Below are 17,001 nucleotides of genomic sequence, written 5' to 3'. Positions count from 1 at the left end.
CTTCCCTTGGAAGCTGGTTCTAGCTCCTAGCCACCCTGACAGTGAAGTAGTGCCTCCTGATGTCCAGCCTGAACCTACTCTCAGTCAGCTTATAGCTGTTATTCCTTGTAACTCCCAGTACTGCTCGGGGAAACAGGGACTCTCCCATTGCCTGCTGGTCCCCCTTGGAAAGTTTGTAGGTGGCCACCAAATCCCCTCTTAGCCTTCTCTTGTAGAGGCTGAACAGGTTCAGGTCCCATAGTCTCTCCTTATAGGGCCTACCCTGCTGCCCCCGATCATGTGAGTAGTCCTCCTCTGGACCCTCTCTATACTATCCACATCTCTTCTGAAGTGCGGCGCCCAGAACTGGACACAGTACTCCAACTGTGGCCTGACTAATGTCACATAGAGGGGGAGGATCACCTCCTTGGACCTGCTCGTGATGCATCTGTGGATGCATGACAAGGTGTAGTTAGCCTTCCTGACTGCGTCCCCACATTGGTGGTCCATGTTCATTTTGGAATCAATAGTGACTCCAAGATCCTTTTCTGCCTCTGTGCTGATGAGAAGGGAGTTCCCCAGCCTCTAGGTATGCTGCTGGTTTTTCCTCCCCAAGTGCAACACCTTGCACTTGTCCATATCGAAACCCATCCTGTTCTCATCTGCCCACCTCTGTAACCTGTCCAGATCTAGTTGTAGCCTGTCCCTCTCTTCTAGCATGCCCACTTCTCCCCACATCTTAGGGTCATCTGCAAACTTGAACAAGGTACTTTTCACCCCCTTGTCCAAGTCACAGATGAAAATATTGAACAGTGTGGGCCGGAAGACTGAGCCCTGGGGAACCCCACTGCCCATGTCCCTCCAGGTCGAAAATGACCTGTCCACCACCACTCTCTGGGTGTGGCCCTCCAGCCAATTTGTGACCCATCTGACTGTGTAAGCATCGACACCACAGTTGCCTAATTTTTTAATGAGGATGGGGTGAGAGACAGCGTTGAAGGCCTTCCTAAAGTCCAGAAAGACTACGTCCACCATGACACCTGCATCCAGGGCTTTTGTGACCTGGTCATAGAAAGCAACCAGGTTGGTCTGACAGGATCTGCCTCTAATGAACCTATGTTGATTGCCTCTAAGCATAATCTACCCTGCTGGCCCCTTGCAGGTGTGCTGCTGGATAATTTTCTCAAAGAGCTTTCCCAGGACCGAGGTAAAACAAATGGACCTATAGGTTCCTGGGTCCTATAGTTTCCTGGATCCAGATGTGTATGTGACTGCACATCTGGATCCAGCCTCTGGGTGCATCTACCCGTGCAATTAGCATGTAGCAATAAACTTTGGTGAAGCTTGTGCTGGAGTTTATTGCTCCAAGACACAGTGTTTACACATGTGCCTGGGACCACAGCACATTGAGCCAGGGTACATTGAGAATGCTTTAAAGAAGCTGAACTGAGGGTATAAAAATCTGTAAAAGACGCAGCAGTGTGTGTACTGACACCACCCGCTTTCTTCTCGAGAGGCTGAAGGAGGCAGATCGTCTCCCTTCAAGGATTGTGCTGAGAACCTTAACCTATCAGCTTTGCAACCCAAGTGCCTTGGACTAGTGAGATCCCAGCTCCCTCTCTTTTCTGTTTTCTCTCTAAGCATAGATTTCTGAATCTGAACTGTACTAATTAAGCTTGAGCTAAGTTTCCCCAAATACTTAGTGAAACCAGAGTAATACTGTAACTGTTTGTGTTTTTTTTCCTTTGCATGTCTATTACTAGTAGTATCATTTTATATATTTCATATACTTAGCAATAAATAACTTTTCAGTCAAACTGGTGGTAACTGGGTATATTTTTCCTTCTTTACTTCTCCTTCCCCACTTGCTCTGCAGCAACGCTTCTTTTACCTAAGCTAAAGATCCCTGTGAAGCCCAAAAGTACTGTGGGGTCTGCTCATCAAGAAGCTAAAAGACTGGGATGTGTTGAGTTTGAAACACATAAGGGGATCGGCTTGTACAGGCTGATTGACCCAGTTTGGCTCAGACATGCCCTAATGAACTGAATGCTGGCCCATGAGGGTGTCATCTGGACACCCAGCTGGATTCAGAGGTATTCTGTTTAACCGTGTGCTTGTGTCTGACTGTGGTTACTGTTGCTCTGATGAACTGATTCTTGGCATATGAGGGTGTCAGCCTGTCCATGCTGATCAACCCGGCCAGGTCAGGCATGTCATGTTAATCCATGTGTGTTTGTGTGTATGACTGATTTGGTGACTGGAAGAATCCAGCCCCACTGAAACTGAGTCCTGCAAGTTAGCTCCATTGGGGGTGAGGGCTTGCAGAAGGGAGAGATACAGCTCCATATAGAAACACAAGTGACACAAGCAGCATATTAATAGAATTACCAAAACCCTAGAAACGTATCCATAATCAATGAGCACACCCCAAAGTAATGGGCAAATCTGGTAACACCTGGCTCCTCCAGCATGCTGGGTGCTGGGAGGAATAGGAAAATGGATGTTGCCCCTAAGTGAGGCATTTTGCCTCACACCAAAGCCCAGGTGCAGAGTCATGTGCAGTAGCAAAAAGTAGTGGCACAAATGTGGATATTTTAATGAAATTATTTTAGTGAAAAAGTGAAAGTAGTCAAAAAGCTTTGAAGCTGAATCAATTCAATCTTTGCAGGTTAGTCTAAGCTGAATAGATTGAACTGATAAACAAGTATACAGACATTTACTTTTGGATTCAAGAAAATGCAGCTACATGCCTGCAGCAGAAGCTGGGAGGCATTACAGTATGCCTCCTTGCTCAGCTGAAGCAGGAACTTAGGCCAAAGCTGGCGGAGGCAGCTTGGGCCAAGGCTAGCCTGTCCACCCTGTGAGGTGGGGTTTGCTGAAGAGGTGCAAAACATCCTGGGATGCTGGGGGACTGTGAGTTAACTTGAATTTTGAGGGGACCTGTGACGGAAGTTCAATAAACTGATGTAACCTAAATCAGTTACATCTGATACTACATCCATCCAGGTTTATCTTAAACTGGTTTCAGCCATTTTGAAAGTGATTTATGTGCACTGAACTTCTGTTGCGTTACAGACTTGACCTGGTTTTTCTGATACCTTATACTGGTTTATGTGTAATTTTTGTCCCTAGTCCAAATGTGTTAGGGACTAGAGTTGGGCACTCCTTTGGATAGCCAGGTTCCCAAGTGTTACACCCATTGTTGCCCTTGGTGGCTTTCTTAATACATTAGGTTTATATATTGCTTTTTGTGCCAGCTGCATTTAAAATAATTGGCACTTTGCCATTAATTTTGGCTCAGTTTCAACCAAAAAAAAATTGGGATGAAGATTACATTTAACTCTGAATTTGCTTGTATTTTTTTGGTTCAGTGTGTGACATCTAGAATGGCTTGAACTTAACTACCATGTTGTATCAACCATGAAATATGTGGGGTTTTATTTTTTATTTTTAGGGGAAAAGGAACTATTGAATGTGTTGGAACAGAATTGGAATACAAAACAAGGCACAGTTTCAAAGTATGGTATATTATACATTTACACTTTTTATATTCAATCTCTTAACAAGCTGAATATTTTAAAGCTACCTTTTGTCTTTGGATTCAGAAAAAAGACAAGGAAATTAATATTTTTGTAATATAGATGTCATCTTATATTTCATGCCTGACTCATTTGAAAATGTAGATTAATTTGCAAACAGTTTAGAGAGGTGAACTATTGAATTGGGTCCTATAAGATTTAGGATTTGTCATCTTTTAAAGTTGACACCCAGTGAGAGCTTGTCAATTACAAAGAAGTGAAATGAAGTGAAAATAAGTCTCATCTTCATCTTCTTGTTATATGCTTGGTTGGTTACAGAGAGAGACCATTTACAAGCTGAGAATAATTACTTGCAAAGTATTTTTCACTTTAAATCAAAATTATTTATTATTTTATCTTATTCCATTATTATATAGCAGTTATTGTAATTTCCTAATCTTATAACCCAGGTAGTCTATCACAAATAATGGGGTCACCGAAAAGGTGAGTTTGTTTGGGTTAAAAATGAAAAACAGTGTATATCACAAAAGTGCATGTTTGCTGAAAAGCAACCATTTCTTTTGTCATGAGTTTATTTTTATCATTTTATAAACATACAGAAGCATGTAATTTAGTTAACTATTAAACTGCATATATGATATAGAGAAAATGTCAACATTATAAACCTATTATGTTTACACAGAAACAAATCAAAATTCTGCCTCAGATTCATTGTGTATTATGTTATTAATCTTTTTGCTTTTTTGATTTTTCTGCAAAGAGCTTCCTTTTTAAACTTTCCATTTACTGAGATTTGTTTTTTCTGATGCATAGATATTTGGATCTTTCAGGTTTGGGAGAATTGTGCATAGAGGATATTTTTCTTGACTGTACTACTTAACATGTCTCTCCTTTCAGTTTCTTTTGCATTCATAATTCTGCTGATAAAACTGTTTAACTTGAATAATCCTGTGTCTCTTTTTAAAAAACATTTCTTGCATTTTAGAAAACTGTCATGCATGATTCTATACTATCAAAATCCCTTGGCTATTGCAAAGGTAGGCAGGGTTTTTTGTTGTGCATTATTGCTGTACAAGGGAAACGGAAAGAAGTGTTAAAGAAAATTTGCTATAGAGGAACACCACATTAGATTCCAGACGTCTTCTTTTTATTTTAAGCACTTATAAAACATATCCATGCAGGAATGTTCTGCTCTAATGCACTGTTTATATTTGAGTGAGAGCCTGGGTTTATCTTCTTTCACCCGAGTTTCCAGCTGGATTGACCAAGGTGCAGGGGGGTCAAGTGATTTGCCCAAGATTACACAGCAAGTCAGTAGCTCAGGCTAGATTAGAACTAGTGACCTACTGGATTCTATTATTTTGCTTTAGACCACCCAGTTCCTAATATAAAACTGTCCATATAAAACACTTTAATTAGATAATACTTAACAAGTTCACTATAAATGAGCAGTTATTCTGATCACCTATTTAGTGCTTTATATTCCATTTCTCATAGGATGCATTTGGCAGCAGCATTATCCCTCTGTCTCCACATAAGCTTGTGCATACAAGTTTATAAAATATGTTTGGATTTTGTTTCTGTTGTGAGCGTTCATCTGACATATTTTGTTCCTGTGCAAGGTAGTAGATTTGCTTTACACACAGGTAACTGCATTTGTTTGTGCATTCAACTTGCACTAGTTAATACACAAGCCAAATCATATGAAATCCCAGTGTAAAGCCTATTTTGTTTTATAATTGTCTTGCTCTTCCTTAGTACATTTTGGTTATGCTGTTTAAATGTATAGCAGAAATCTTCCTTTTTTATTGCACAAGAATGCTTTGATCTATATAATAGTTTAATTGCATTTCATGGAATGGTTCCTCTTTGCAATTAGGTATATGGCAGCAGCTAAGTTTTTTCTTTCATGTTCTTTCATTCACTTTTGAAGTATTTTTTTTTACATCAACATATACTGTACAGTACAGTGGGAGCTTTATACAGCCTATGGTAGCAATAATCTCCAGGGAGCCGCAAACTTGTATCTGATGTCCCCAATCATCCATGAAGTATTTTGGTAATTTGGCCTTTGATTATTTTAATTATTCCTTTCCTATTTGTGATGGATTAATGGATGGTTTGATTCCACATTCACTTATATCTCTGCTCTGGAATACAGAAACTGAAAGACCAGCATTCCTGGTAACAGTAACATAGAGCATGTACAGTTTTCACGAGTTTCTCTAAAATAAGTGTTAAGGGTCAGGTAGACCCCTGCTTTGGTAAAATCTTCTGGGAGTGAACCAGGAGTTAAGTGAATTATTTTTTAAGTTTTCCTTATGGACCTTCTTAAAAGCTTTTTCTTATGGGAAAAAAACAACAACAACAAGGGAAGCAGGAAGAAGGGTCAAGTTAACAGAAAAATTGCTAGAGAGAAAAAAAAAAGAAAAAGGAGAAAAATATATTGAAAATATGAAACCTTTAGGTTTACATTGCAGTGCTCTTCCTTGTACTGGTTAGCACTTTATTTGAATGTGATTTCACAGAAGTCAGTGTGATTACTTGAGAAGTACAGTACTATGCAATTAGAAACAAAGTTATTACAATACAAGAATCAATGCAGTCCTGGAGATTAATAGTACATAAAGCTCTTCCTTCAGCAGACCACATTAGCTGATGCTTAACTTGAGGCTGTGCTGAAGTGCTTTGGGGCCTTATTAACAACCTCAGACTCCTTTCTATATTTATCCTCCATTTCGCTATACTAAAGATCTCTATTCAGCAGCTGGTGAAAAGGATGGGAAGCCCAACCATGGACAGATGTTCAGAGAAACAAGACCAAGTCATAGGTCTCCTGCTTTTGAAACCATCATTCTTTCCTCATGTGCTTTCTTTTTGCCTCTTAGATTCTGTGACTTTAAGTGCTCCTAACTTGCTGAATGTTTCTATAAACTTCTCATTTTGTATAATGTTTATCTTCCTCACTTTGGAACTGAGGGAATGAATGTTTGTAGTCTTTTGGAAGTGAACTTGTGCTCCAGATCCAGGCAGCATTGAAAGCAATTAAGTGCTAGGACAACTTGATTATTCCTTCCTGATGGAAAATTTAATATGTATAAACAAGTAATTTTGGTTACTTGTAACTCATCAGATGTTGGACTGACATGCAACTTAATACCAGTATCATGAATTATCACTGATAATGGCTTGCTGAAACTTTAACAGTAATATGATGCCTCCAGTCCAATGCACAACTGAACATTGTGTGTAGATAGTATATAGATGTGTAACTCTTTTTCCCGGCATGGGGTGACAAAGCAAGCTTTCAGCTCAGCTAAGGGGTTTCAGACTAGTTTATTGTTTTGCTTCAAGCCGTACCCAGAAATTTGGAAAAATAAGTTGTGTCTGGGTGTTTCAGTGTGAACAGACTTCCCCACTTACAAGCACTATTAAACTATAACATAGTTTAATGACAGGGGGAAGTAAATGGAACAGGTTTCAGATATCCTTAATAATCAGTAGCATTTTGAACCAACTATTAACAGTGTACCACAGTTTAAGATCTCTCTTAGTCTAACAAGAGATGAACTTGGTAGCCAATAGAGCCATGTGGCTGCTAGCCCAAGCTTTCCTGTGTCTCACTGTCACTGGTGGGTTGTTGCTTTGTCACTGCTATTGCCAGCTGCTCTGCTGCTGTTGTAGTCACACCTTGCTGCCACTGGGGAGTGCTACTTTGCTGTTGCATAGCTTCACCTCCAGTGGGGGGCATTGCTTTGTTGTCCATTTCCAATTCCAGAAGGAATCTTTTTTTTTTTCAGACCTGGAACAAGCTCTTTAGAATTTAACAGGCACAGGTTTCAATTTGACTTAGTAGTACTCCAAGAATTTCAGCTCTTTAGGACTAAATGAATAACAGATCCCAACCTGAACCAAATAGGATTTGTACATCACTAGTACACTTTCCTGCAAGGCTAGATAGTGAAATAAAACATGATTCCCTCCCCTCTACCCATTTTTGTTGAAGTTTACTAACAGTCAAATTAATCTGCCAATTAAATTCTTACCAAATCCAAAATTCTGAAATTCTGTCCATGTACACTGTAACATCCATTTCTTATCAACTTAACTTGGCATTCTTTTTTTCCCTAAGTTTAGTAGCAGTTTGGTTAAATGGCAAGGCTAAGTACAGACAGCCAAAAACCTGAGGCTGAATCAGTTCAATCTTTTCAGGTTAGTCTAAGCTGCATAAATTGAACTGCTAAGCAAGTGAACAGACATTCACTTTTGATTCTGGAAATGCAGCCACATGCCTGCAGTGGCCCAGGCCAGAAGCCACCCAGTGCTAGAGCATGCCTCCCTGCTCAGCTAGAGCAGACTGCTTGGGCCAAGCCTAGCCTACCCACCCTGCAGAGGTAGGGGGCAGAGATGTGCAAAGTATCCTGGGATGTAGGGGACTGTGAGTTAATTTGAATTTGCAAGGGGTCTAGGAAAGAAATTCAATAAACCAATTTAACCTAAATCAGTTAAGTCTCATACTATATCTATCCAGGTTTATCTTAAACTAGTTTTGGCCATTTTGAAAGTGGTTTATGTGCACTGAACTTCTGGGCTAAATATAGACATTTGGTAAGGTTAAATCAGGTTCAAAATGGCCACCTGATTGAAACTTAGCTGCTCTGGTGCTGACCTTATACTTATAGACCCAGTCTCAGTGACTTACAATTAGTATAAACCTGTAACTGTACAGAAGTTCTCTTCACACAAACTGGTCTAAATATAGCATTTAAGATAAAACTGGATCTATGTAGTATCAAACTTATTTGATTTACATCTAACAGGTGCATGGAACTTCTGCCCATTTTCCCTGCACAGGCCTGGGGCTGGGAAAATCCAGCCCCTGGCCCCAGGTCTGGAGCTGCTCTTTTCACCCCTTTTCCCCCAGCACCTGTTTCCTGCCCCCCCCAAGCCCCTTGCCCCCACAGCCCTCTGACCAGCCAACCCTCTCAACTCCCATTCCACAAGCTGCTTTGGGTATAGCCCCTTTTATCAGCATTCACCACTGCCAAAGCCAAGCAAGTAAGTCATGTGGGAGAAGGGGTAGGAGGGATGAGGGGCATAGGTTCACTGGGGGGATGAGATGATATCACCCCATCTGTAGGTCACATCTGACCCCCCCAATCCAACCCACAGGACATGCCTACCACCCCACCCCACCCATGCATTGTACCTCCCCCCATGCCACTCACGGGTCACACCTGTCCCATATCCCACCTGTGGGTCCTGTCCCCCTTAACCCTTGCAGATTGCACCTGCCCTCCCACCCCTTGTGCGTTGTGCCTGCTGCCCCCACTCCAATAACAGGTCACACCTGCCCTCCATTCCTCAATCCCCTTCAGCCTGCTGGACCCCCAACTCACCTGCTAGTCCCCTCATCCTGATTTACCTGATATCGGGCAGCCATTTGAATTGATTTAACCTCTGCCTAATATCCCCAAATGTCTGTTAGCCCTGTTGTGTTACAGTTTTGAACCAGTTCCCGATCACTTATATGTAATTTCTGTCCCTAGCCTAAATTTAAAATCTAATTTTTGTTTTAGTCACTAACTGGCTGGAGGATTGCACTCAGAGAGTGGTGGTGGATGGGTCTTATTCAGCCTGGAGGGATGTGGGCAGTGGGGTTCCCCAGGGCTCAGTCCTTGGGCCCGCACTGTTCAACAGCTTCATCAGTGACTTGGACGATGGGGTAAAAAGCACCCTGTTCAAATTCGCAGATGACACTTAGATGTGGGGAGAAGTGGGCACACTAGAAGGGAGGAAAGGATGCAATTGGACCTAGACAGGTAACAGGGTTGGGTGGATGAGAACAGTATATGTTTCAACACTGACAAGTGCAAGGTGATGCACCTGGGGAGGAAGAACCAGCAGCGTTACTACAGGCTGGGGAAATCCCTTCTCATCAGTGCAGAGACAGAAAAGGATCTTGGAATCATTATTGATGCCAAAATGAACATGGGCCAACAGTGTGGGTACATGGTCAGGAAGGCCAACCGCACCTTGTCATGCATCCACAGATGCATCTCAAGCAGGTCCAAGGAGGTGATCCTCCCCCTCTGTGTGACACTGGTCAGGCCGCAGCTGGAGTACTGTGTCCAGTTCTGGGCACCGCACTTCAAGAGGGATGTGGACAACATGGAGAGGGTCCAGAGGAGGGCTACCCACATGATCTGAGGTCAGCACAGCAGGTCATACGAGGAGAGGCTAAGTGACCTGAACCTGTTCAGCCTCCAAAAGAGAAGGCTGAGGGGGGATCTAGTGGCCATTTACAAATTAGTCAGGGGGGATCAGCAGGCATTGGGGGAGTCCCTGTTCCCCTGAGCACTACCAGGAGTGACTAGAAATAACACTCACAAGCTGGCAGAGGGTAGATTCAGACTAGACATCAGGAGGCACTACTTCACTGTCAGGTGGCTAGGATCTGGAACCAACTTCCAAGAGAAGTGGTGCTGATTCCTAACCTGGGGGTCTTTAAGAGGAAGCTGGATGTACACCTTGCCAGGGTCGTTTGACCCCAGTACTCTTTCCTGCCATGGCAGGGGGTCAGACTTGATGATCTGCTCAGGTCCCTTCCAACCCTACCAACTATGAAACTATAATGGACCTAGTCTGTAATATCCATTTCTTATCATTTTAACTTGGCAGGCATGTTTGCAGGTACCCCCTGCTCAGAAGGGTTTGCAACCCACCTTTATGATTATGGCATTTCCTAAGCCAGGTAACTTGGCCAACATTCTTTTTTTTAATTTCATGTCTTAGGCCAAATCAGTTCTGACTTCTATCAGCCAAGCAGAGCTCAGTCTGTGTGGTGCTACCACCAGCAAGTATTTTACTTCTCAGACTTCAGCCTGGGGCTTCAGATGCTCCCAAATCCATGACAGGAATCCTACATGCAAGCCCTATGTCCAGAGGCCTTGGAGTTCAGATGCCCCCTAGTCTTGCTTGCTCCTAGTCAAATGCCTGAATAAGCAAACTATAGGGACAGTGCTGAATTTATGCTTAAGCTACATCTTAGGTACTCACAATATGAGGGGCCTCTAAATAAGAAAAAAACTGACTCAATATCAAGTTTTATAATAATCAGTTGGTAAATAAAGGAGATATGGGAAAACAACTTCAATATGGACATTTTTATTCTAATATGACAAAAATATATATACACCTTGGATTATTTTTATTGTATGGGGCCTCTTGAACTGGACATAGTTTAGAGCCTCAGCATGTCATGTCCCTCTAATCTGGCACTGTAGAGGGAAAGCCTGAGAGCACTACCCCGTCACCATAAATTGTGTAGCTGAGAACCTTGCATTTGGAGGAATTTGTAGACTCTCACCAGGACATTTGCCTACAGTGCAATGGACAGATCTCTACGCTCTAACTACATCAAGTCATTCAAGGGCCGAAAAAAGGGTATTTCCCCTGCAATGTAAGTACAACCATCTGGGCTGAAAACAACCTCATGGTGGTAGAGCTCCTACCTAAAGCTTTTTGTCAATGTCTGCTGGCATTCCTGAGCTGAGGGTCCCTTCACCTTGGATCTCCACAAATGTCATGGCAATCACTTACCTCTCAGGAGCTGTACCCAACTGCCTCTTATAGCATCAGTATCCTTATACATTTTACAACTTTAGAAGGTCTGGCCAGTGCATACAAACACAACTCACTTGGCCCCTTATATTCAAACTGTTAAAAAGCAGTTAAAACATGTTAGCACAGTCAAAACAAGCAAAAAGCATTCTCAATCCCCTCAACCATGTGTAGTAATGGAAATATGCAGATAAGGGACACAGTTCCCAGCAACCCGACCCTGCATATTAATAGTGGTATGCAGATAAGTGGTATGCACCACAGAGTGGTTGTCACACAAAACACATACTGTAACAGGGTAACAGATGCCTAGAACTGTTTGAAAATTCTGACAAAGCTATTCTCTATTGAAGAATACTGGCTCTGTATAATACATTTTTTTTGCAGAACTTTTTTTGCAGTTGTTGATGGGGAAACTGCAGAAATGTTTTACTAATGGTTAGAACATTTTGTTTCTTACCCTTTTGGTGGTGGTTATAGAAATATTTTGGTATTTACATTGTATTGTTACAAATTATAGTATAACAGCTGAAGTTAGAAAGTTGACTGAACTGTTCTGACCTTATCAAAACAAAATATTTCATTTTACTAAGTTCCTTTTAATGTTTTCAACAGCAGGTGTTTCAGAAATATCATTTTGCAGTTAACTAACTTCTCCTTTTGATTTGAAATGAATTGAAATGTTGGTATGAAAAAATTAACCACAGAATAGATTTTCCATTTTCAGATCAGCAGTACCTATTTCAAATAACTGTAAGCAATGCATTTACATGTCTCAAGAACAGACCCTGCCATGCATTGGTGAGAAGACAGTGCTCATTAACTGCTGTTTACTTGTGTAAAGGTCCTATAATATTTAATAAATTAGACTTTTTCTATAGGTTTTTAGAATCATGATATAGAACTTAATACAAAATTATAAACCTAGAATTTTATAATATGGTATAAAAATCTACAGAAGGAACTCATGTCCAATCAATGCTGAGATCTATACATGCAGATCACTGTGTGTGAGAGATATGTTATTGTTACTGTTTAATAAATTGTAAGGAAGTTTAGACTAACGTCTGTTCAACCTTATTACAATTCTCCAGAATTTTATTGGGGTTATTTGTAATAAATTCTGTAAGTTTTTTCTATAGCCATTATTTGATGGAATTCCTACCCAATTTCTTTTAATATTTTCTAGATTATGCAACACTACATGGTGGGTGATCCTAAAGTAATATTTTCATCTGCCACTGCATTAGCTGTTTTTGGTGAGCTATGGGCACTAAAGTCAAACATCCTGGTACTAGATAAAAGTAAACAGCAACAGCCCAAGAGAAGCATAAGTTCACATCCTAGAAGAAATGAAAGCAATTCCAAAGCCCATCATGCATGCTTTTTGCATTTGATTGAATGTTTCTCTTCTGATTTTTTTGAAATAAGATATCTTACAATTTTAAAGCAAAAATTGAGTCAAATAAAGTAGGTGATGCACAATAGCAATGAAAAAGTCTTAACACTGATGCAAGTGTATGTTATACAATATAGTTCACCAGTATCAGTGACAACGATAAAGAGGATTGAGATACAGTTAATATTTCCATTTCCTAGAGTGAGGTAAGCTAAATATTGTGCAAAACCTTCTGCAAGAATATTATAGATTAGCTTGTTAAAGTGTGCTTCATATATGAACATACCTTTGTAATTTGTTTCTCCGCCCTCTACAATTTTCCTTTGCCAAACTGCAGATTAAGCTACTCAAACATCTATATATTCATGCAAGTATTATTTACTTCTTGATTGAAAACACAAAGTCATTTCTATTTTCAAACATTTTCTTATAATACAACCTGGCATTTCTCATCATTACTGCTTGCAGTCTACTCGTATAAAATTTAACGGATGTCAAAAATGAGCACAGTATAAAAATAAATAGACAAAAGATAAATCCTTTATATGTTAAGAAATGTCACAAACAGGTCTCTCTAAGTTAAAATTCCTAAAGAAAAAAAAATAGTTGGGCCTAAGTGCAGAAGATGCACTTCTGAGAGATACGGCCACAGGAAATCTTAAATTCATAATCTTTTGCAGAGAGTAGCTTTTATTTTGTGTCCCCTTCCAAACTATGCTTCATTTTTATTAGGAAACCCTTCCTTTCCACTGGTTTTAGACAGATTAACTGGCCTAATTGGACCTAAGCTGCTGTGAAGGGGGGTGGGGGGGAAGTGGAAGCACAGGCTCTCCAAGTCCTCAAGTCACATCCTCCTGGTTGACTGGTCTGCTTAGCCAAGCTGAAACTGGTCTTATTGTCATGTTGGGTGCATTAATTGGAGTGCAGACTAATTTGCAAGAATGCTTTAGTGCCCTTTAAAAGGTGATTTAAAATTCAAAGTGATGGAAATTGTATAAAAGCAGGCTGATCTGATCATTACCCAGAATGCACCATGACATTTCTTCTATTTATCTGTTTTTATTGTTTAGAATTTAAGTATAGTATGAAAGCCTTATGTAATTGTGCTACAAGATGTTATATCCCCTAGAACACTTGATAAAACTCTTTTTTATCGGCTAAGAGAATACAGTGGGTAAGGGCTCTTATTGCTGGTAAAACAGCATTTCTTTCTAGTAGGATTATAAATTTAATAATATTTTGGTGAGAAGCAATTATTTGGAGTATAAGATTTTTATTGGACCAATTGTATGGTTTAGATAAAGTTAGATACGTTTACTTTTAACAGTTTTTGTTTTAGATTTCAATTCTGGTTATCACAGTATCTCCACGCTTGTTTCAACCATACATATGAAAACTGCTGTCCAGAAGATTCTAACTGAATGCAGGCATTAACACTTCATTAACATAGACCTAAACACAATGATAATGAATATAATGAATTTACATTTTTTAAATCAAAAGGACATAAAAATGACAGACATTGCTATATCTACATGTAGTTTTATATATACTGCACACTCACAAACATGCATATATGAGAACAGGGTGGGGAGGAGGTCACGTGGTTCAGAGTAGGGGGTGGGGCAATGTGGGTTTTAACTAACAAAGTACACATATATATACACACACGCGTGTGTGTGTGTATAAGACATCACCAACCATTGACTTCTAGACACTTTTAGGGGTGAATGATAGTAACTGCCAATGGAAGCAGATTCCATTTACAATAAATTACAATGGGGACAGAAGTGTATATTATCCATTTGAAACTACAGGAGAAATTTTTGATAGGCTGAATATAAAATGACCTAAATCAGAACTTAGCAAAGGCAACTCAACTAAGAGCCCTGTTCCAGAAGAAAATATCATAGAATTTCTAATCACCATAATTGATCAAGACCATTGTTTTTATATCTCAAATGAAAGCTGGCTGTATTTATGCAAACTTTTGTATAGTAGATGATTTGAACAATTCGTGAAGCAAATTGCACCTTCTTCTACCAGAAACTAAATTTGGTCCAGACCCTCCAACAACAACCTAACACATCACTGAGCTACTGATTTAGTGTTCTTACTAGATAATGCATTTACCTCTGATTTAATATTAGTAAACTAAACCTGACACAGATAAGAGATGGAGTCCTGAATAGCAACACTGTTTCCAGAAATACTAAGAAGTAATGTTCTTGAGAAGCCCATTTACTTGGAGGGAGAGGCTTAAGAAAGTCCATCAACACTTAGGGCAGGCCGGGGGTGGAGAGCAGGAGGGAAGTCTTACTTGGCCTGGGCCTCCACACTCCAGAGGCAGCTGCTACTGCTGAGGCTGTAGTTTAAAAGCAGTCAGACTTGGGCTGCTGCCACTGAGGAACAGGTTCACTGCACACCAGCCAAAGCAGCTCCAGCATGTGGGCTCCCTTGCAGCTGTCCCTAGTGCCCTGTTCTCTCACTCTCCCTATCCCCACAAATATGCTACAGGACTGTGGCTGCCATGGCAAAGACTCCCTGAAAGATTGCTCCCTGCTGCAGCTCTGTGAGTGTGGAGCTGGATGAGCTCCCTGCCCAGCCTGGGGAGAGTTCCCTGCTCCGCTCCAGTTTGGGGAGAGAGCCAAGGGGAGAGTTCCTCTCTCCAGCTTTGTTGTGGCAAATATTCTGGGGGAGGGGGTGCCAGAATGGCAGCCCAAGTTAGCAGTTGTTATCCAGGCTGGTGCCCCACTCACTGCTCAAACTGCTGAAATGTGCCTGAACCTTCAAAACAGTACCTAAGAAGAAGTAGTCGGCATAAGTAAAAGTACTTCTCTAAGAAAAAGGCAATTTGGTTCTGCTCCTGATGCTGTCCAGCTATGCACGTCTTATTCAGGCAGGATGTAATATTATGTTCCAGTCCACTGACATCATATGCATATTATGTGATTTTAAGGAATCATGCTCTTTCAACTATAACAGTGCATCCTCTGGCTTTCATGTGAGCTGGGTAGTTCAGTTCCAAATATTTGATCTCTTAAGTGAGTAACCACTAAAGAAAAAAAACCATGGAAGCTCATGATGCTCTCTTAGTTACTTTTCACAATAAAACTGTACTTAAAAAAAGTGAACACCAACATTTGGGATGTCAAATCAGCAGAACCAATTTACTATTTACATGATGCATTACGTGCTCCCTTCTGCATTGCTAAAGTAGTTTTTTTCCCAGCCTTTTCACTATTATGCACCTGAGAAATTTGCATAAGAGCATGAGGAAATTCTATAGAATTAAGATGTTTTTGGCTTAATCGTGTGAAGTACAGAACTTCCCTTACCAAAGACTTTGAAACATTTCTTGATGGTTAAAATATTCTTGCCCCTCGGCATTTTTACCTTCCTCTACTACAAGTTGTGTACAGGTTCTTTTCTCAGTTTTATTTTGTTAGCTATTCAAAAAGAATGTTTACCATGGCAACCTTGCCTATATAAAACACATGTAATTTGCTCAAAAAGCCATAGTGAAGCGTAATTCTTTTTGCACTCTGTCCCTGAGTGTTGTTGTTTGCTATGTTTTGAAATCATGCAACATGGTCTCATTGCCAGTTGCACAGGATTACCTGTGGGCAGAAAGCAAAGCATTAAAAGAAGCCTAAACGCTTGATTAGTTGTAATATAAACCACTGAAGAGGGACAGTCTGCATGACAGGCTGTCTTGTATGAAATAATTGGCTCTTTAACTATCTCTATCTGTTTCTATTATCACATTCAGTAATGAAAAGAATACACATGCAGAGCACACTTCAATGAATACTTGGGCTTCTGTTATTCAAGCATTACACACATGTTGTCTTTATGGCACTATGAAATTTTATGGAAGAAGAGTTTAAGTATAGAGGATCAAATGGGCTGCGTGTAAAAAGTAAGGAATATATGGGAGCTGCCTGTTTGAGAGGGCAGAGTGTAACCTTTTAAGAAAGCATTCTTTGTCACATGTTCACTGAATCCCCGTATAAAAAGGATAAAAAAGAGCCTAAGGTAGGGGTTGTCAACTAGGGTATACATATGCCTGGGGGTACTTGAGTAGGGGGTACACTAAGGGGTACATAGGGATGGAGTGCCATCATGCACCATCCCATGCTGCCATGCAGGTGCCTCCCACCGGACCAGCTGTGGGGGGCGGGGGAAGCTTACCCATGGCAGATGCTACTGCTCCATAATGTCTGGCCAACCCCATCCTTCCTCCCCCCGCCACTTTGCATCTGGCTGTCAGGAGTGCACTGCTCCGCATCTGGCTGCCTAAGGTCCACTGATCCAAAAAGGTTGAAAACCCCTAGCCTAAGGGATCCCAGCTCTAATAAGCCTTAATTGGTTTGTTTCTTTATGGCAATGAAAGCTTCTTGCAAGTAAATATAGATGAGTAAATACTGGGTGAGATTTGGGATCAGTGAAGTGCTTTGG

Source organism: Crocodylus siamensis, chromosome 2 (assembly GCF_052110815.1).
Source record: "Crocodylus siamensis isolate JL-2025a chromosome 2, ASM5211081v1, whole genome shotgun sequence".
Classification (NCBI taxonomy): Eukaryota; Metazoa; Chordata; order Crocodylia; family Crocodylidae; genus Crocodylus; species Crocodylus siamensis.
Note: the sequence above shows the minus strand (reverse complement) of the source record.